Source organism: Haliaeetus albicilla, chromosome 2 (assembly GCF_947461875.1).
Source record: "Haliaeetus albicilla chromosome 2, bHalAlb1.1, whole genome shotgun sequence".
Classification (NCBI taxonomy): domain Eukaryota; kingdom Metazoa; phylum Chordata; class Aves; order Accipitriformes; family Accipitridae; genus Haliaeetus; species Haliaeetus albicilla.
Window position 1 is genome coordinate 61,547,890 of NC_091484.1, and position 22,249 is coordinate 61,570,138.

At 39.4% G+C, this 22,249-nt stretch overlaps 1 protein-coding gene across 6 annotated transcripts in view; it reads right to left on the reverse strand.

Annotated features, from left to right (window-relative positions):
- ARHGAP21 (Rho GTPase activating protein 21) overlaps positions 1-22,249 on the reverse strand; it is a 124,324-nt gene that overhangs the window by 71,342 nt on the left and 30,733 nt on the right. The window lies entirely within an intron of this gene.

A 22,249-nucleotide genomic window follows, 5' to 3' on the forward strand; every position in this document is an offset into this window, starting at 1 on the left:
TCAAAGTACAACAGTGAAAGACTCAAATGAACCACAAGAAATGCGTACAACTTGCATGTTTTATTCGCTTTCTACTTCAGATACAAACATGTGTCTTCTGGGACCCCATTTCTGGGCGCACATAGCTCACACATACTTACAAACCCAACTCCTCTCTTCCTCACTTATAATGCAGACAGTTTTCTCAACTAGTATCTGCTCACTTAAAACAAATAAAACAGAATTGAAGAACATATACAATTGGTTAGGCTTCTTCAGCAAGACACACTTTTCCTCTAGTCATATCTTTGACTTCACCTTTGTTTTTCCACCCTTAGCTACTTTCTCTGAACATTTCAGTATGCAAATTCTAAACACACAAGTAAAAAAGTCTAGTTTCCTTTTACAGTCCTACTGCAATCACTCGTCTCATGCAGAAATAAGACTTTTTTCCTTGAGGGTAATTTTATATACGTATGACTCAAGAAACACACTATTACAAAAACATTTATCTTCTCAGCCTTATATGAAATCTTCAATTTCAATTTTCAAAGTGAGTGCCACACCACACATAACATTTCAAATCAAAGGCAGAAAACATACAAAGAAAGCATGCAAAACCCTATGACCCTCCTCTAAATATTCTAGTTCAATGATGCATGAAACAAATTTAGATACCAGAGCCTATAGCCTATTCAAAGGGTATTCAAACAGAAATAATAGTCTTCTTGTCCTCCTGTAGCTCTGCTGCTGTGGCTCAGCAACTGGCTGATACGTGTCAGAATTTACTGCTTAGTTTTCTCCCTAGGCTGCTCCAAAATAATCCCTTTTGCTTCAGTCTTACACCTGGGATCTCAAACTGCAGTGCTTATCAGCAACGTGGGCCCAGGCAACTCCAATCAACAACTACAGAGAAGGCAAAGCATTTCCACTCTGAATACAATGACAGCAACACATATTACTATAAGGAAAATGTTGAGCTGCTTGGTGAGATAGTTAACCCACCAGAACAGCATTCTGCATTCAGGTATGTAAAACACAACACGTTTTTACACAGATGCTATGGTTTGTCCTCGTAAACCCACATCTTGGTACATCCAACAGGGAGGACAAGGAAATACTAGCCAGTGCTTCAAAGACCAGCCTCCTTACCTCCAACAGCCCTGTTCTTCAGCAAGGAAGAACATACAAACGGAGAAGGGTCTTGGTGCTACAGCCAAGCCAAGAAATGGAGCCACTTCTGGAACCAGAAAACACAGAGAATCCAGAGCAGCCTGACAGGACTTTGATGCTCTAAACAGCCTGGAAGGATTATCAGCAGATTTTGGAAAGAACAATGATAAATATCAAGGACTAGAACTCAGTCTAGTCTGTCCTCATCTATCATCTTCATTCACCTTTTCAAGTGTTAGTGTGCAACTGAAAAGACTGTGCAGTTAGATGACTAACAAATGAAAAATGAGTGAGAACTGTGGAATTGCCAAGATGATTGGTTTAAAGTTCAAGCAATGCAAAGATTAAGGTAAAAGTTACATAATCCTTTAGCCTAAGGATGAGGCTTGTTATTGAGATATTCCCCACCAATCTGTTCAGCTTCCGAACATGACAGCAGTTTTTCAGTTCTGCACAAATAAGTGTCCATTCTCAGCCTTTCAATCTCATGACATGAGCAGAAACTCAAGCCAGTAAGAACATTTTGATCCTAGTAAACTGGCAAAAGAAATAGCTCATAATAAAAAAATATCACTGGCCTCTAAAAAATGACAGTGATTTCCTCTATTAAGTGATGGGCAGCAACCCATCTATTTAACATTTCCTTGCCATCTTTTGTTTCTCCTCTCAAATTTTTATAGGCAATGCTTGATACAAAAGTTTTGAACAATCATAAACAACCATAGGTATCACACAACATCAAAAAAATGTTAATAAGCAAATAACTATCCTTATATATTGGTAAACAGCAAGCTGAAATGTAGCACTGAAAATACAAGTCTGCAATATACTTGCATCATTTTTCTGACAAAAACCTCCCTAATCAGCCAAAAGGTAATTTTAGTATGTGTAACAACTGATCACTGAAGTTCATATACAAGAATACTGTAATCTGAGTTCAAAATACAGTCATATAGAGGACTTGAGAAATGGGAGATGCAGCATTTGATTGTAGTGAGAAGAGAACCTCTGATTTCCTTGTAATTTCATGTAAACTTTTAGCATTCACCAAGCTGCTGAACTAACAAGTCAGTATTCATAAACAATGGTACTCCACAGTCAAATCATTATTACTTGAAAGAGCATGCCAGAAGTGAAAGGTTGTCTTCATGCCGACCTTGGACCCCCTGCGAGGCCCGTCAACAGAGCAACAGAAAAAGCCAATATTAATAATAAATGTGAGACATGTTCAGTAACAGCAACTTTCAGCTACCACTAAGAACAAGATAGACTCTGAATTATAAAGAAAAGAGAGTCAACATCTGGTGAGTAACCCTGTGACATGTCCAACCACAGCACACCCACCAGAATATCCACTGCCAGAGAAGGCTTTAAAAAGGAACAAGAAAAGTTTTCAAAACCACAAATAAAACAGGGATGCAAGACAGCAAGCAAGAAACAGATGATGTTTAGCATAAGCAAGAATACGTTACTAAAGACAGAGCTCCTGCATGGTTTTCCTTACAAGCCAAAAATGATAGTGATCAAGTTATGAATACATAAATATCTCATATCCTTAAGGTGATTTGTCTTTCAGGTAGGCTCATTTGCACTTCAAGAGAATGAATGCTTGTATTGGGTTTGTGTGGCAAGGTTTTGGTAGCGGGGGGGCTACAGGGGTGGCTTCTGTGAGAAGCTTCCCCTATGTCCGACAGAGCCAATGCCAGCCAGCTCCAAGCACCTCTAGGATAACATACGTAAGAAGGCAAAAAAAGTTGCGGCAAGCACAGAAACTGCAGCTGGAGGAAGGAGTGAGAATATGCAAGAGAAACAACCCCACAGACATCAACATCAGTGAAGAAGGAGGGGGAGGAGGTGCTCCAGGTGCCAGAGCAGAGATTGCCCTGGTGACCCCTTGCAGCCCATGGAGGTCCATGGTGGAGCAGATATCCACCTGCAGCCCGGGGAGGAGCCCATGCCGGAGCAAGTGGATGCCCGAAGAAGGCTGTGACCCTGTGGGAAGCCCACGCTGGAGCACATTTTCTGGCAGGACCTGTGGACCCGTGGAGAGAGGAGTCCATGCTGGAGCAGGTTTTCTGGCAGGACTTGTGACCCCGCGGGGGACCCACACTGGAGCAGTCTGTTCCTGAAGGACTGCAGCCTGTGGAAGGGACCCATGGTGGAGCAGTTCATGAAGAACTGCAGCCCATGGGAAGGACCCATGCTGGAAAAGTTTGTGGAGGACTGACTCCCATGGGAGGGACCCCATGCTGGAGCAGGGGAAGAGTGTGAGAAGTCCTCGTCCTGAGGAGGAAGGAGTGACAGAGACAACGTGTGATGAACTGACTGTAACCCCATTCCCCATCCCTCTGTGCCACTGGGAAGGGCTAGATAGAGAATCCAGGAGTGACGCTGTGCCTGGGAAGAAGGGAGGGGCAGAGGGAAGGTGTTTTGAGATTTGGTTTTAATTCTCCTTACCCTACTCTGATTGTGTGGCAATAAATTAAGTTAGTTAATTTTCCCCAAGTTGAGTCTGTTTTACCTGTGACAGTAATTGGCTGAGTGATCTCTCCCTGTCCTTATCTCAATCCACGAGCCCTTTGTTATATTTTCTCCACCCTGTCCAGCTGGGGCCAGGGGCACAGTGATAGAGTGGCTTTGGTGGGCACCTGGCCTCCAGCCACAGTCAACCCACAACAATGCTTTCTTTTATTTCCATTTCATATAAAATCTAACAAACCAAAGATTATTTTGCCATATTCCTTACCGAAGATCTGTATGTTTGTTTCTCTAACAGATTCAATGCTCAAAAGGGACATCAGAATGCATACAATCAAGTTCAAGGACTGCAGAATCCCAGGCTATTAAAAATTATTCAAGCATCATTTCCCTCAGGAGTTCTTCATACAACATTTCTGCACAAAGTATCTCGAAGCATCATTTCCTGTTATATGCAATCACAAGGACATAAAACAGATGCTTAAGTGCATTCTAAAATGCATACTTTGTTTTTAATATTGTATTTAACCCTTTTTTCTGAGCAATGAAAGCATCCATGAAAAATCAGATGGCATCTTGAAGAACTACATGAATCACTGGAAGCTTAACACACAATAACAGAATTATGTAAAATCAGTAAATAGCATTGATGTTTGTAAATTGTACTATTTCCAATTAAAAATAAATCTCAAATCAATAATTCCCATTATATCAGGCTAAAAAAAAATAAAAGGCGAACACATCCAATTTGCATGCTCTCCAAAGCCCATCTGATTTTTAATCTCCTCATCAATTTACAGACAGACCTATATTGAACACGCTAAAAATCCTTAAGTGACAGTCATAGGTAATTGCAATACGAGCTATCAATAAAGAACTGTCATCTTGACTATCTAAACAGATAAATAGGTATACTCTGAGTTCTGAATACTGTCTTCATAGATGAATAACAGTGAACACAAGAAATAATTGATATATTGCACTATTGATTCTTGAAAAATCATTCAAGCCATTTTAAAGTTGGTGTGAGTAATCAATTTTCATCTTTATTTTATCTTTGTGTTCAGTATACAAGTTCAAAATTTTTTCTAAAGACACTTGGGATTGGCATCCAGATTTGCTCTACACTTTTTTTAAATCTCTTTGGTTTGTTTTTACCATATAGAACACTTCACAAATAAATTAGGTAAATAAAAGTCTCATTTTAAATGTAAGGGTTACCCAAACTACATTTTCTAGAGCCTAAATCTGTACTTAAAAAGAAAAAAAAACACCAACAAACCCCCCAAAAAACCCCCAGCAGACCAACCAGCAGACTTACTTATCAATACCTTAATAAGAGCATGGAGAGAGCCTGTGCTAAGCAGGGCCTGCTTCAGCTGCATTTAGCAATGTTCAACTTTTAGCTGGTCTACCAAGAAATGTGATACCTGAAATAGCAGTTCAGCTAGATGGACATATGCTAAACAGAAAATGGGCTGATGGTACCTGATTTTATTGATTCAACAGCCATCATATAAGTTTTTTTTATTTTACTAACTACTGACATAAACCAGAGTAAAAAAGGATCTTGAATATAGTTATTAATCCCTAAAATCATCCCAAGACACCAACAGGATATTCCAAATGTTATAATGAATGCTGGGCTCACTTGAAAACAGTGCTATTTCTTGTACTGGGTAATTTATTTTCCCTAGTTTTTGTACCCAACTAGCTATCGCTTAGCTAACTGCCCCGTTAAATCTGCAATTTCAGAGAAAAAAGAAAGAGGCTTTTCTAGAACAGTTTGATCTTATCTTAATGTGACAAAGTATAAGTTCCTTTAAAAAGGTAACAGTTAAAAAAAAGAAAAAAAAAGTCCTTTCTGGCTAAGGCTACAGAATGGGAGGAAAAAACCTGCCTCTATGGGCAAGAAAACATTACCCACAGAACAATGGCAAGTTTCACTGCAAGTCAGCCTTTGTTTCATTAATAACCAGGTTCTTCCACTGAGATTTTTAAATAAAGTTATAATAAGCCAGTGACCCTTTTAGTCTCAACCATATAGACAACTGTAAGCTTCTAGCAAAGGGATTTGCAAAGTCAAATGAAGCAACAATAAGTATATATCTCAAAAAAAAAAAAATTTTTTTTGGCACACCCATCTGATCAGAAATTATGAAGCAAAGAAATGTATCATGTCTAGAGGACAGCGTGTCCCCTTGAACCTTATTTTATCCTGTGGTCACAGACCTGGACTCCTGCATATAAGCAAACTCAGAGTAAAAGTTTAATCCGTTGGAGAACGCGTGGTTCCCTGGTCCTCTGATATGATAGAAAACAACCACAAACCCTCCAAAACACACAGCTCCTCTGTCTTCCTAAAACATGTTACACTTCCTTTAATAAACATACAACACAGACATTTAAGACAGCCAAAGAACAGGTTATACAACTTTTCTTTGAGATGCATTATCTCCATCCTCATTTGCAGTATAGGGAGGTATATCCAGCACCCAGAGAAAGCCAGCCAATGTTTTATCTTACCACCTCAAAAGCAGGATCATTCACACAAGGTGCAAAGTGAGTCTTTTCGTTTCAGTTCTCAAGCTCATACATCAAAGATTTCAAGGGAGATAGGTCACATTTATAAAGACAAATACTATGATCACATACTGAAAGAGTCTCATGCCCTGGTGAGATAAAACATTTCTAATGTCTTTAAATCAAACTGTAATGTACAAACAGCATCTTATAGAGAATTAATTCATTCCCAGTAGAAGAAAGTAATTACTGACACAAAGGTGACACCTTAAGTAAATCCATCCTCCAGGTATTCAGGACACAGCTTTCTCCTCAAAACAAACAAGTGAGTTCCATCACTTTCAGCCTCAGCAAATATGTTCATCCCTTACTGAAAAAAAAAAAAAAAATCCTGCAAAGAGGCCAGCAGGAAAACTGGAATGCAGAAAACCCAAAACCTACATAACAATTTTAGGCCTCCATGTCAAATATCCACTTGTTCAAACTTCTGACTGACTTTTATGCTCGACAAAATCCCGTAGTCTTCCCCTAAACAGGTAGGAAGGATGCTGCCAAGGATAGAAATTCAGGCAGGAAGTATAACCTGGCAGTATATGTACTGACAGCGTCCTTCCCTCAAGGAAGTCTTCCATCATTTTCTCTCGTCACAAGGTAGCTAGAAGGTATAACCATGACTATCTCCAAACCCACGCTGATGGTCAGAAATCAGTCTGCCAAATTGGTGGGATAAAAGGAAACCTATAAAAATCCTAGATACATGGTCTTTGATGCTAGCTGACACCATTAAAAAAAGGCATCTAGAATTTGCAAAAAGGAAGAGACAGAGAAAAAAATGGAGAAAAACATCAATTAAATATTTAACATCTATACGTGCTAGACTTGTTATGAAACTTTAAGCTAAGTTCCAAAGGTAGTATGCAGCAGTCACTCAAAGAAGCTGCCCCTTCTTTAGTAACACCAAAATTAGCCTGTATAGTTTACTAACAAATCATCCCAAACATTTCAGTATTTTGAGTGTCAAACTGGAGTAATCTCTGACTCTTGTGTATATACTCTCCTCAAACTAAATTATCATCACGTTCAAACCTGCCATTAAGCATTCCTGTGATTTCTAATTTATTCAGAAAGCACATCTTTTTTCTTGTCTACCTTTTAGAAATACAAACATTAGTGAGGTATGGCTAAGTGTAATCACCTCCTGTTCGTATGTCAAATAGAACTTTGCTAAGTAGAAATAAATCACTATAAAGTTAATAAAAGCTTCCCTCTATCCAGTAATGAGTTCAACTCTCAATATACAACTTACATGCACAACAAATTTATAGTACAACATACACTACGCAACAGTAAATACAATTTATTTATGTAATTGCTGACACTTATGATGTGCTGACACGTACTTTTTATTAACAGCACTTCACTAAAATTAGACACAACCACAACATAGCAGATTGGAGTGAAAAGTAGTTCAGGATGAATTAGCCTTTATCTACAGAGTGACAATGCAGAAGCATACCCTGAACAGAAGAATCAGGCAGTTTGAGACAGAGACATACCGAACCACAGAAGAGGAAAGTGTTTCTTACTCCAGAACATCCTTAAATATTCCTCCATTCTTTTGCAGAACGGGCCCCAGGGAAATGGATCCCACCCAACAGACTGTGTTGGACCTACTGACTGGTAGCAAGACCCTCAGAGCATGAGGCAGAAGGTATCTGCCTCCATCCTGTCCACTTCAGTGCTATGTATTTAAGAAAGGTGCAGGAAGGACTTGGTTGCCCAATGCTAGTAACTGCTGAGCCTGTTTTCAGTAGTTATCAAGAGGAGGCTGCCTTGCCATGAAGCACCTGAAACTGGAAATGAACCTGTAAACAAGCCCTCAAAGCTCAAAAGATCAAACAGCTACAGAACCGCTCTCACCACAAGAGAAAGCTGAGACGTGGAGATAAACGGAGCACGAGTCCTCACACATACAACCATTAGATAGCATTCAGAGAGACAGATAAAACTGGCTGAGTCAGGGCCCCCTCTCTGGGGCCATTGCTAACAGCAGAAGATAGTCTCCTTTTGGAATTGGGAGGCACAGCTCTTCTTCCATGCAGCAGCTCTTCATGAAGGCAGGAGAAAAAAAAAGGAAAAAAAAAAAAAAGAAAAATCAAGTCTCCAGAGGAAGACTTCTCCAACTCCGAAACTCAGGAAAGTGTTGGCTCTCAGAGTCACCAGGGGAACCCATTCATCTCTTACAGGGTGGTGTTACGCATACATGAAGTGCAGGATATTTGCTGAGACTCCCCAACACTAACATTTCTCTTGAGTTGCAGCTGAGGGGGATGCAGTAACTGGAAAGGATAATAACGGCAAACAAACCAAAGAACTGAACTATCTCTCTAGAATATCCAAATCCTTTATGACTCCAGACGGAGAGAAAGTTACTACAACGAAGTTTCAATATCAAACAACATGAAAACAGAAGTTATTAGTGATTGCCATAAGACTAAGGGCAAGGATGGGCAATGCCATTTCTCCATGTTTGCTGCTCACCTTGGTTGGTCAGGTGGGCCCTGAGCGGCCACCAGCAGCAGCAAGGCAGTCTCTGTGAGCAGCTCTCCCTCACTCAACCCCCGAATGGGTCTTGCCGATAACCATAACAAGACGAGACATTTCAGAGCAAGGGCAAGGCAATAAAAATGTGAACATCACTCAATGGTGTGACCACAGGTGTAGGTGTCTCCCTCACAGGAGCCCGCTTTTTATCATTTTAATGCGCCATTAGGGCACTAAGCCCAGGTGGCCACAGCAACAGGTCCTTTTTGGGGGACTAACCAAAGTTAATTCAGCTATTTGCTAGGAGGTGGTCCTGGCAGCAAACCTACCGCTTTCTTTTAGGAGTCTGAATCCCAGCCAGATGGAATACAAGCCTGGAATATTCTTTTAATTCAATTACAAACGCAGTGGCTGCCTGTCTGCAGCAGAAATTGGTGAGGACACCAATGCAGGCGTTGAAATCCATCTCAGAGCTGAATAACCCAATTCAATAAAATACATAAAATCACATCCTCAAACCAAGCCCAGGTAAGGAGAGAGGCTCAAGAAAGCAACACATGACTACTCCAAATGTATGAAGTGAGAAATCTGCAACCTTTCAAAAACAAAGTGTCTGTGCCAGCATGGCAGATGGCTGGGAGGCACAGGGAAGGAGACATGCATTACTGCCATGCACCATGCAGGCTACAGAGCTGGCTTGGGGGTGGAAGAAGGACAGAGGGACACATGTTTCTGTGTACTTTTATAACTACTGTTGTAGTAAACACAATCATTCAAAGGAGAAACAGTATTTTCAAGATAAAGGATTTCAGTTCTCAAAAAGGTCAAGGCACACACAGAAAAACAAACAATAAAAACCTCCACACATGCAGCTTATTACACAGCTTAAACTTTCCTTACTGTGCTCTACTGTTCATGAAAGGCTGCTCAGTAAAGCACAATGGTGCTCGTGTCAAGTCTCATCACTACTGTACAAGACCTGAAAAGCAAAGCTGAAAGCTGTCTACAGCAACCTTTACTTTCCTCCCTCACCTTAAAATGCTCACATGTTTATATTGCATTTCTCCCCCGAACTCAAATACAGAAAAGCAAGAAGGGTTAGAGAATGCCTATGCCTGAAAAACTTAAATCTTCTTGATTCGAAATCAAGTCCCTCCATCACAACACAACTAGCTTTACACTGGCAAACCACTTTAGGATTTCGTGACATGTGTCAGTCTGAAAAAGAATGATCTCAAGAATGTCACTTCCATGTGTCCATTCAACTGAAAATTGTTCAGTTTACCTGGCTCTGTATTAAACTACACAGTGACACCAACTGGCTCTGTAAACTGAGCCTAGCTGGACATACTTCCTTGAATGAAAGCAACATGCAGCTTCCCAGGCCAAGGCAGATCCAGAAAGTTTTTTTACTTCGAAGCAGGGAGAATCCCATCCTACCAAGTCTGGCTAGACTTGAAGTAGCTTTTTTTTTTTTTTTTAAATAGAACAAGCTCTGGTTTTTTTATACTGTAGTTCTGATACCTGGACTTTTTGCACTATGCTCTGAACTTCAGGGAAAGAAGGGAAAGATCAGGTCTGGCATGACTAGTGCTCCACCACAGCTCAAACAGGACTTCTCCAGACTTAGCACCTAATCACCGGATTATGCAAATGTATACATAAACTTATCAGCTCTCCCTTTAAACACTGGATACTAGCAAGTTTAGCATACTTCAACTCATTAAAATTATCCTTATCAACCATATAAATGTTTATTTTATTTTTATACATACATACACACACACAAAAGTATACTGTATTTTGTGTATGTGCGCCTATATACACGTTTCTAGTACCTTGTCCACATCCAAAAACCGTACTACTTTACCAAGATTCTTTTCAAAGCTAATGACGTGCACTTCAGTGGAGATCATGCCTTATACTTCCAGAGAGTAACAGTCAATTTCAAGCAACAGCACCAAGAAACAGAGCAAGAAGTACAGGGACTTCATAGGACAGAGATGCAAACAATATGTTTTTGTTATCTTGCATTTAGTGTTTACAATAATAAACATGGAGCTCATAGTATTAAATTTAGTCAGAAAAACATTAAAAAACAAAAAGGAATTGAGAGCTTCCTTGTTTTCTTATAGGCTCATTAGCAAAAGCCTCCCCTCTTAATAGCTACATCCTTAAACTGGAAAGAAAGGAAACATCTGCAGGGCTGGTAGCACAACAGCAAAATGTCATGTGATCTTAATTTAGCTAAATTGAAGCTTTTCCTTCTCTGCTTGTTCTGTCATTGCTTGTTACGAATAGGAAATGCTTTGTCCTCACCTTACAGTCTAATCTGGAAATATCAGAGATGGAGACGAAGAAAGCATGCTTCTGCCCCTCAGCATTGAAGCAATGTTTGAGGTTACTCCATGCATGATAAAAGAACCTTCTCAGCAGTCTGACAGAAGTGATAAAGAGTGGTTTGCACAGAGTCATCGCCTGTCAAGGGCTGCCTTACACTGCTTCTTTCAGCCTATGGGAACTTTTTGATAGACCAAAGAATACAACCCGCCCCATGACCCACTCTGCTTCCTACAAATGGGGAGAGAACAATAAGAAACACTGCCAGTGTCCCCAGCCAAGTACACTACTGAAAAAATAGGAATGAGTTGCAGCGAAGTTTGTACTCTTTTGCTTTCTAGGATAACGTGGACTTTATCAAACACACAACATACCAGATAGCTTCCACTACACTCACCAGACTATTACAACATACCTATTTACATGTGAAACAGTTTCGCAGAAACCATTAAGAAAAACAAATTCATTGCACAGAGCAAAACTCAACCTGCGCAGACCCCATTTCAATAACCAGATGCACCACAACTTTAAACTAATGTCAGCTCTGAAACTATCTAACATTTCCTGCAGTTCATACTGTTACTCTCCACCATAGCCAGAGACTGTCTTGGTTCAAAAAAATTATCAGCTCTACAATGGACACAGTTTAAGTTGGCCAAACGACCCAAGAGAGCACCCACGTTTCCACAGCCTCTTTGTCCCTATGGCAAACCTCTGGGCTTGGACTAGGCTACTCTATGAGACAGCTACAATGCTGAGCAAGGGTTTTACTTTGTGGGCTCAGCAGTGTGACAGAAATATACCTTACACCTGCTCTCTATCAAATATGAGGTTGATCTTCTCTTACTGAAGCTGCTGAACTTTTCACCATAAACAAAGTATGTTCATTCTTGTTCTAAAAACAAGAAAATGCAATCATTTAGAGACTAGCCACACCACTTCATCTGCCTAAACATGTCATCATACCTGCTGATAATTCAAGCTGCTAAGATCATTCAATTCTGCAATATTGCAGCTCTACTTAACAGACATGTCTCTGGGCTGCCCAAAGCCAAAAGAAAAAATTTGGAAGATCAGGGAGTTGACCCTCAATGTCAAAATCCAAATTGTCACACTAAAAACATTGTTATTGCAAGTGAGTTGTTATTCCAGAGTCTGACTCCATTTGCAAAAGATTAACCTAGACACATGGGGAGAGTTTTAAGAACGACTGACTTGAGAGAAGAACTATTCGTATCAAGCCTAAACTTCTTAGGAAGTTTAACATAGAGAACATGGCTCAAAACACCACAAACCTTGTAAGACCAATGTGTCAAGATCCTTTACATCCCCACATACGCAGCTTTCCTCCTCAAAAATAACCTCTAAATATACAGCTTGAGCTACTCAGTGTTAAAACTTTCTAATACAGAGACTATTAATAAACTCCTGCAGACAAACTCACCACTTAAATATAATAAACCTGGTCCTGTGTTTCAAGATATTTAATTTGAACATACAATATAATGTGCAAATCAACGCACTGTAAGTTTTAAAAGCCTTAAACTAAGAAGTAAAAAGGCTTGGGTTTTGTAAAAAAAAAAAAAAAATAAAAAAAATTAGCATACACAGATGCAAAGCCACATATCCAATCACCCAAGTTAAATTATTTCAAAATCCTAAATTTGTAATCTATTGCACATACACAAGAGAGGAAGAAAAGCAGCTTTTTCAGTGAAGAACTTAAATTATAAAGATAGAATGCACAGAAAGATGCTTAAAAAAGGACTGTGAAGTCATTAACCTGAAAAAACAAACAAACAAACAAAAAAAACCCCCAAACCATTAAATCTTACTGCCCAGAGGTGAGATATCACTAAGAGGATAAAGAGGAGAAAGTTGCCCACAGGATTTTCAGTTTAGCCGCAAATCCAGCAGCTTTTCAACAGTGACTTATGATGTAATCATACGTGACCTGTGTACTTCCTCACAGTTTGCACTGAATATGCCAGTAAGGAATGGTGGCTATAGATGACTAAATCTACATTTGTATCTCTCTCTGGAGGTTGGGATGGGGAGAGAGAAGAAATCAATTTTAACACAAATCTATTTGCTTCTTTAAGAACTACCTGTCTTTGCATGCCTATTACTACAGCTTGAATTGCTCACTGTTGCTGAGTTACTTCCCTGTACTTCTGAACATTACTAAATGTTTCTTCAGCAATGTGAATTCCCACAATGAATAAAGGCACCAGCTATTTCCTGCGATGATTTGACACCTTTTACTCAATAAAACTGAAAACATCACACTCTGCACTGCTATGAGACAAGATTTTTATCATATCCCCCCCCCCCAGGCAGCAGATAAACAGAAGTAAGAGCACAGTAAGATAACATAAATATCACATTTCAAAACCTTTATCAGCTGCAAATATCTCACAAGGAATGCAGCCGCCTTTGTTATTTCATCCTCCAAGTGACACATTTGGAAGACTGAAAAGCTTTTTTAGTGTTATCAGAGATTCTCCGAAGGAAGGGAAATAGCTGCAGTGCAGCAGCTGCTGCAGCACTGCTGTGTTCTGGGGCTTGAAGGCAATGTGAGAGCCAGGCTTGCACTGCAACATCTCATTCTCACATACTGCCTCACAGAAAATATAGCCTGCAATAATGAACTCAAGTTAAAAAAATAGAAATTAGAGATCCTGGCTGCTATAATGTAACAACATACTAACGTACTTTCATGTACATCAATATAGTCTTTGATGAGAAGGTTCCTCCAAGCCCAACAACTTCCATGGTCAGGCCCACCCAGTGCAATGAAATTTGACCAACTCTCAGTTTACAGAACTTTGCAGAATACCTCTCTGGCTGAGAAACCCAAGATTTAAGTATTTACATGGCTGAAAGAACATTATTGTTACTTTTAGAGGTTAGGATGTAGCAACAAGATAAAAAATAAAAGCCAGATGCTGTTCAGCAAAGAACCAATGAGAACAACACATGAGAAGATCTGCTCTCAAACTAATAACTCTAATCACCTGCTTAGAGCATAGTGATGACCTATGCTGTTTGCAGGTAAGACGACAACCTACATTCAACTTGTGGCCTACTGTTCCCTATCTAACACTTGAAAGCAAGGTATTTGTGATGCAAGGAGAAAAAAAACCAAAACTGTCATATCATCTACTTTATATTACCTACCAGTAATTCTTCCAACCAACTGAAGAAGTGGTATTTACTGTTTTAGACATACTTGCTCTAATAAATCCCACCATGACCACAAGGTGAATAGAGATACCAAGCATCTCAGGAGTTCACCCACATGCCGAAGGCTGATAAAGGATGTCCTTACAAGGACAGTGGGGGTAGCTACTTCTGTATCTTACTGAAGATGAACCTAGCTGTTATGTTACTGAGAAAAATATTACTTAGCACTTCCATACATTTATTGAAGAACTCCTCTTACTTGGACCACAGCTAGCATACTAAGTTACGATTCTCAGACTACAACTCCATAAACATCAGACTACCAACATAAAAAAAAAATTGCCTTAGCTTTATTTTTGAAGACATTGTCTCTCTCTCTTTTTAAGAAAAAGCACTAAAAATTTCTTGTTTACCAAGACCAGACTATATCAATAATAGGACTAATCATCTATGACGGTGTTGGGTCAGTCTGGGTAAGTACAGACACAAATCTCCACATAAATCTATTTACAGTGGTCTCCCACAGGATACAAGCTTTTTACCTGCTACTCTCCTTCACTAATCCTACATTTGCAACCACCCTGAAGTTCTAAATTGCCCACAAGACTCTCACACTTGCATCTACCCCACATCCCACAAGACAAGTCACAGGCAACACAAAAAAGCAAGACACTTTAGTACTTTGCAATAACTCCTTTTAAGAAAGATTAGAAGATAGGTAATGAAGCTGTGCCATGAACAAAGAGTGAAAGATGAAAAATTGCAGGCAATTTGGTTTATTTTTGTAGTCTTAGATTACCGCAGAAGGCTTCTGAGTGATTATTCATGGATCACCACATGATAGCCATCAATCCCATCTAAGGTTTGAACTAAAAACTGTAATTCATTGATGTCGAAAGAACTACACTGATTTGCATCATCTAATAATTTGATTTTAGAGGTTTCTGTTTTAGTACAAGACACTGCATATCCTTTGAAAACATTCTGATATACACAACAGCTTGCTGTATCAGAGTGCAAAGGGCAACTGTCTGCAGTCGTAGTAACTTTCATGCTGCACTGTGAAAGTACTTCTTCTAAAATCTGAATTATCATAGTAGACAGAAGAAAATATTCCTGCCTATTTCATACTTGTTCGCTTCCTGTTTTAAAAACCAAACTTTGGGAAACGTATGTGGGGGTGGGTGGGTGAGCAGTAAAAACAAAAGAAATCCTTAGAAGACTCTGTAACCTGATTTGAGAAATTATTAGTAACACATACAGACAATTAAGTAAGTTCATATTTTCTTCTTGAATATATATTTCTGATGACTCTTTAGAAGAAAACTTGTTTTCCTATAAGGCAAGCCTTCAACTCAGCTCTCAGATCACAAGCAGTAATTCATCCCCTGATGTTTTAATGGGGTCAAGACGGATGGAAATCACCAAAAAAGCTGCATAACTTCTGCTAATTCAAGGATACCATGAGCCAAACCAGAGTTGTGCTTTGAGGTTACGCTTGAGAAAGAGCTGTTAGCCTCAGACTTCACAGGTCACCCATCTGTTTTCTCACCAGCAGCATGCTTGGACACTGCTAGATGGAGAACGTGGAGAGCAACACTGCTGTATGAAGCAGCATGCCTCTCACCACGTGTGACTGCTTCCACTTCTGCCATGGCATTTCAATGCATTAGGAAGAGAGTGGCTGCACTGTAATATCCCATAAATGAACTTTCAGCTTCATTTCAAAGAAAAATATCAACAGCAACTCATTAAAATATGTAGTTTACAGAGACTTTGCTTCAGTTAAGAAACAAACAAACAAAAAAACCAAAACCAAACCAAACCAAAACCCAACAAACACAGCAATTGCATATTCTACTTAAATAATAAGATCTAGCAAGATCAAACAGTTCAGCAACACCTCTACCTCAAGCATGCAAGTAATTTGAAGTATATTGATCTAAGGCTTGGTTTTTCTTTCCAGTTTGGTAAGAGTTTTTAGGTTAAATGAACCCTGTTCTGGGGTTGCAGGGAAGATGCTGTCTTATTTTGGGAGTGGGGCTGCAGTGGGGGTGTTGGGGTATTTTTGTGGTGGTTTTTTTTTTTTTTTTTTAAAAGCTTTCACTTCAATCTGCTTGATAAACAATCCCCCTTTCCCTTCCCTCTAGTTATATCAAATTCATTTTAAAACTTCACAGGACTGCCCACATCATGAGCCAAGCCTTTTCTTATTTCTTCTTGATTTCTCTGAAGTATGGGAAGCAATTGTCATATTGAATTTACCCATACAGGTGAATTCTTACATATGTGTAAGCAAACTAGATCAAATTTAGTGAAACAGTTAAGCATCTGTGAAAATTAAGACTCTAAGAAAATGCTTCAAGTTTCCTCTGTTTTTTTTAATTCAACAAAAGAGACTTTCTTAACCTATAACATTAAATAGATGACTCAAAAACCCCAGACACTGTGAATCAGCTTGTGCATCATTTAAAAAACAAAAACCAAAAAACCCCCAACACCCTCCAAAAGAAAAACCAAGGCCCGGGGGGAGGGGGAGGAGGATGAACCCAAAACAAAAAAAACCACAAACCAAACCCACAACAACACACAGCAATATATCTTCCCAACTAAAAAGTCTCAGTACAGACATGACATACAGGGGTTGTTTATATTTTAAATAGCACATCGTTTCAAACGACTTCTGTGTATGGTGGGAATACTTCTGAATCACCTGCCTCTAGTTACTGTACCGAAACTGCAACTTTGTAAGAAGTGCTTACCTTCCCCTTACCCCACAGAAGAATAAAATAAATTTTCTTCACTGACTGGCTGAATGTTATATGAGAAATACAGGTAATACCTAGAGTACCTTGAAAGTAGTATTACAACTCCATACAGTATTTTAAATCCTTTAGTAAGTCGATTCTATTTTAAAACATTTCCATTCAAAATCCAGGCAGGTGGGGTTTTTTTTCTTCCAGTTCTGCAGTAAGTCAGTCAATTAGACTTAAATCTGTCCATATCCTGTGGAAATTTATTTTATCCTGTATGTTTTAAAAAAAAAAATGTAACAACTTCCCCCACACTATTTTTTTTAATCATATTCATGATCAAGTATTTTGAAATAGCCAAGATGTTTGAGTCCTTTTAAAACAGGAAAATAAATCAGCTTCATATTTATTAAAAATGCAGTTTATCCTGGCATATCTCCCCTTCCTGTGATATTTATCTTTTTGTGCAATTCATGAAGTAAAACCCCTCAAAGCTTAAGACTCTAAGAGAACAATCTAAAGTACTCAAAGTGTTAAAAAAAGCAAATACATAGTCAAAGCATGCTTTGTATGCTTAATAACTCTAGAAAACTCCCTTAGTAAATGACATTTCTAATACTACATCCTCAGTAGGATTGGGGGCAGGGAGAAGAGATCAACCAGCATTTTTGGTTTTCCCCTTATACTAAATTATACAATCATATTAAAGCACGTAAGGATAAGCAAACAACAAACCTGACCGCTCCACGCACAATACAGGTTACATAGGAACCTCCAGTTATGATTGATCATCCAGTTCAAAATCCTGAACTGGGCCATGTCTTGCTATAGCGCAGACTGCTGCTGTGCTCTGACTCAGCTTTTGTCCGGGTGATCCTCGAGGATATGAGCGCTATGCAGTAAATGACATTCAGGAACAAGGACCTTCCTTCCTGTTCAGTCTCCCTTCCCACCCCAACCATGTGTCAACTCAACAAGATAAACTGACAGAACTGCATAACATTCTTCAAAATAATACTTCCGAAGCTGCCAAATTACACATTCTTGGAGGAAAAAAAAAAAAAAAAAGGAAATAAGAACATCCTAAGACATCTCACTAAAGCAAACACAGAAAGGCACACACAAACAATGCTTGTTCTTCCCCCACCGCCCTTTCATTTCTGCTGCTGCTGAAACCAGTCTGAATACCAACAATTTAGTATAATAACTGATATCATATGAATCTTAAACTTGCTTAGGTACAGTCATGATGATGGCTTCTGTGTTTTCATGAGACCCAAAAGCTTAGGGCTACTATTTTAAACACAGCACAATACAAGCAACTTTTCAAAGTCAGGAGAACTTCACAGTTTTCATAAAAATTAAATGGATTCATCTACGTCAGGGTCTTAAATGGCAGACTCCCCTTTAAACCTATCAGACTACCATTAGCATTGCACAGAAGCTCTGTCTGCCTCTTGTAATGAAGGATGACAGCCCTATTGATAGGAAAATGAAAGATGCAACACCAGAGAGATCCTGAGAAACTGCAGAAATACTGGAAAAGTTTCTTTCTTCCTTCACATATTTATTTTTTGCAGTCTGCTAACAACCACCCTATTTCAGCATGCACCTCACCTTCTGTCTCTTGACTGCCTACCTTGTATTCCCCCTTCCCCTTCAAAGGTGAGATTCAGAAACACAGGAAATGTGTTTCCACAGAAACATACACACTTTACCTAATGATTACATGAACTACTAAACTACTCACAGAAACAACTTACCACAATAGCCTGCAGTTTAAACACCACAATTAACTAACAAATGCTTCAGAAACAGACAGACAAGGCTTTATCTACCAGCTGTAGCTCAAAATAATTTAAAACTAGAATGTGTTATTTGTTGAAAGTGTGCTTGAGATCCCAATCTACTGACAGAAGAAGGAACCCAAATCTTCTGACCTGAAGCCAAAGAACAAGCAGAAACAGCCCTGCAGAAAACAAGCCTCAGGGTGCCCCCATTCCCAGCCTCAGCAGCTCCTTCAGTAAAAGCACAATAAGGATAACACAGGAGATGAGATGCGTATGAGAAGGGCAGCCTTCTGTCTGCATCAGCACTCATGCTCTGCCTCAAAGATCTGTGAGATGCAAAAGACTTTTTTTATCTTGAGAAAGTATGGAGGAACAGCTACAGAACAGGTGGCCAATTCACCCTTTGGTTCAGTAACAGCCAAACGACTGAAAAAGTACTTGAAATGTGAAAGAAAATCTGTGCTATAAAAGCAGCCTGGAAATAAAACAAACTTGTACATGAGGGTCAAACAAATGGTGTGGCCAAATAGCAGCTTCTAACTTTGAGAGTGTTATACAAATAAGGCCTCATTTGTTTTAACCAAACCAAACAAAAAAAATCTTGTTCTAATTTCTCATCCCAAGGGCCCTGGGAATTAATGCCAGAGTCCAAGCCAACCTCTTTCTTTCTCAGCAACGTGAGCAATCTGCAAACTTCCAAGACACAGTCGTGTACAACAAATCTATTCTGGTTCATTTTAATATGTACACGGCAGAGATTCTCTGTTATCCTTACAACCCCTAATTACAAAAAAGGGACAACTAATATGAGTGCAACATGACGCAAAATGAATGTGGCCTCAGAAAAAGCACTTAAAGAAAGGGATTAAAGAGCTTGAGATATTAAAACAATAAAATCTCCTTGTACAAGTCAAATGGTCTGCGCTGAAGCAGCCTGTGCTGACGAGAAGGATCCTGCTTAGCAACTATTACTAGGTGGAACAGATACACTTCCTCACAACAGACATCATAACTATCCGAGCTTGAGAAATCTTGGAGACAGAGAGTGTTTGGGAACGTCTTACGGAGTGGGCAGTTACTGCAGAGATGCTGGAGCGGAATGAGGCAGCAAAGTCTCCAGGACAGCAACGCTGGAATGAGGAAGGACCCAGCACCCTGGAGGACCAGCAGCAGGGATGCTGGCAGAATGTGTGGGGCAGCTGACACATGGCTGGAAAAGCGGCCTGCAGCACATTAGCTGCACTGTGGAAAAACGCTGTCATCAACTAAATAAGGTAGAGGGAAGAAGGGAAAGGGGGAAGGGAGATCTGGAAAATTAAGAGAAGATTGCTGTTCTATACTAAACCCAACATCAACCAGGTTCTTTTTAAACAGTATTTCAGTACAATTCTGCAGTGATCGGTTTCATTATCAATTATCTGCTTTAAGATCCATAAAGTATTACTCAGTATTTATTCCCTACAAAGTACTCAAACTCCTAATAAAGTATTCAACATAGTATATTAGAAGCCTCCTACTGTACAGTATGATACCTAAAAAAAGTCCATTAAACCTCAGAAACAAATTTGTGCAACTCTTCCCATAAAATCAGCAGCCATTATTAACCTGTTACTCTTTGGCATTCATTTTCAAATCTGTTTTAAGGAAATTCTAAAACAAAAATATTTTTTCCCCCTCCAATCTGGCCAATCCTTATGTACTACTGCAATTCATGCAAAAGCACCTAAATACTGCAGATAAAAACATGAACAACAATATAGAGGAGTAGGACAATATTTTCAGAAACAATCAGTATTGGCCTCACAGCTGCCACCAAAAATCAGTATCAAAATGCCTGTAAATTCTAATAGGCATAGAAAGAGGTGAGGACCAAAGTTTTTGCAAGCTTGAGTCTTTACTGAACTCCCTTAGATAAAAGAAGGGGCTCAAACTGCTGCAAGAGTGGCACCTTTAACAGTAAGTTGCAGTTATTGCTTAAAACTGACTCTTTCTCAGAATTTTCCTCTAAGTCAGTCTGTGTACTTGTAAATTTGATCTGCCCTTACTGAAAACTGTTCCTGATAATCTTCAACTAGTCTGACAATTGCTCTCTCATTTACAGCAGACAATCTCCTTCCTGGTACGAGGTTAGATCAAATTCCAGTAGCTTAGCATTCCTCTGTTCTAACTTTACTTTTACTGTTAACATGGTTTTTGGAAGACCTTATTTATTCCTCCTAAGCGTGGTTACTAAGCTTAGGAGATTCTGCTTAGAAAATTCTTGTGCAAGTGCACAAGAATTGATGGAACCTCCTTAAAGTAGGCATACAATAAACAGAGGGTTTCCCTTTTTGCCTTCACCACTCAATTTACTAATGCCTGCCTTCAAAAGTTTAATGCAAAACCAAAACAAAAATAATTGTGTTATAAACATTTTAAACTTTTTTAAAGTTTATAAAGTTTTGCCCAAAATTTAGAAGTGTATTGGGTCTGGCTGAGATGGTGTTAATTCTCCCCATAGCAGACCTTATAGTGCTGTGCTCTGTACTGGTAGCTAGAAAGGTGTTGATAACACACCAGTTTTGGCTACTGCTGAGCAGTCCTTGCACAGCATCAAGGCTGTCTCTCCAACATTTCCCACCCCCGCCCCACTGGCAGGCTGGGGCTGGGCAAGATCTTGGGAGGGGACATAGCCAGGACAGCTGACCCAAACTGACCAAACAGATATTCCACACCACATGACATCAGCTCAGCTATAAAAGCTAAGTAAAGGGAGATAGAAGGGGGGCATTCATTATCTACATTTGTCTTCCGGAGGAACCACTGCTATGAGTACTGAAGCCCTGCTTCCCAGGATGTGGCCAGATATAGCCTGCTGATGGGAATTAGAGAATAAAATCTTTTGTTTTCCTTTGCTTTCGCACACAACCTTTGTTTTTGCTTTATTAAATTGTCTTTATCTCGACCCACGAGCCTTTCGTTATATTTTCTCTCCCCTGTCCATCTGAGGAGGCGGAGCGATAGAGCAGCTTGGCAGGCACCTGGCATCCAGCCAGGGTCAACCCACCACAAAAAGCAAGGCTTCCACACTGAATTTCCAATTTGGAGTATAAAAAGGTCAACAGAGCATTTAAAGATGCACTCATTGCATAATTAGAGAATGATGGAGGACACACATCAACATTAGCAGGCTCCAAAGGTCTCAATGTCCAATTGCCCAAAGAGCTCCTTGTCATACACTGAGCTTTGATTGAAAAAAAGATGAATACAACACTCAGGTTTTGAAGTTCTGCTGGTCAGTTTTCCTCCCCCTAAAATAATGAAGAGACCACTTAAAATTCCCAGACCACAATAAAGTTGAAGTTCAATTATGCAGTTTATTAACTAAAAAAGTAAGGGCCTCTCCAAAGCATCACATCTTCTCAAAGACTGCCTGTCACAAAGTCTAATGTTTTCTCCTGGTGTTAAAAACTGCATGTTTAGGATCTTAATATTTTGAGGTAA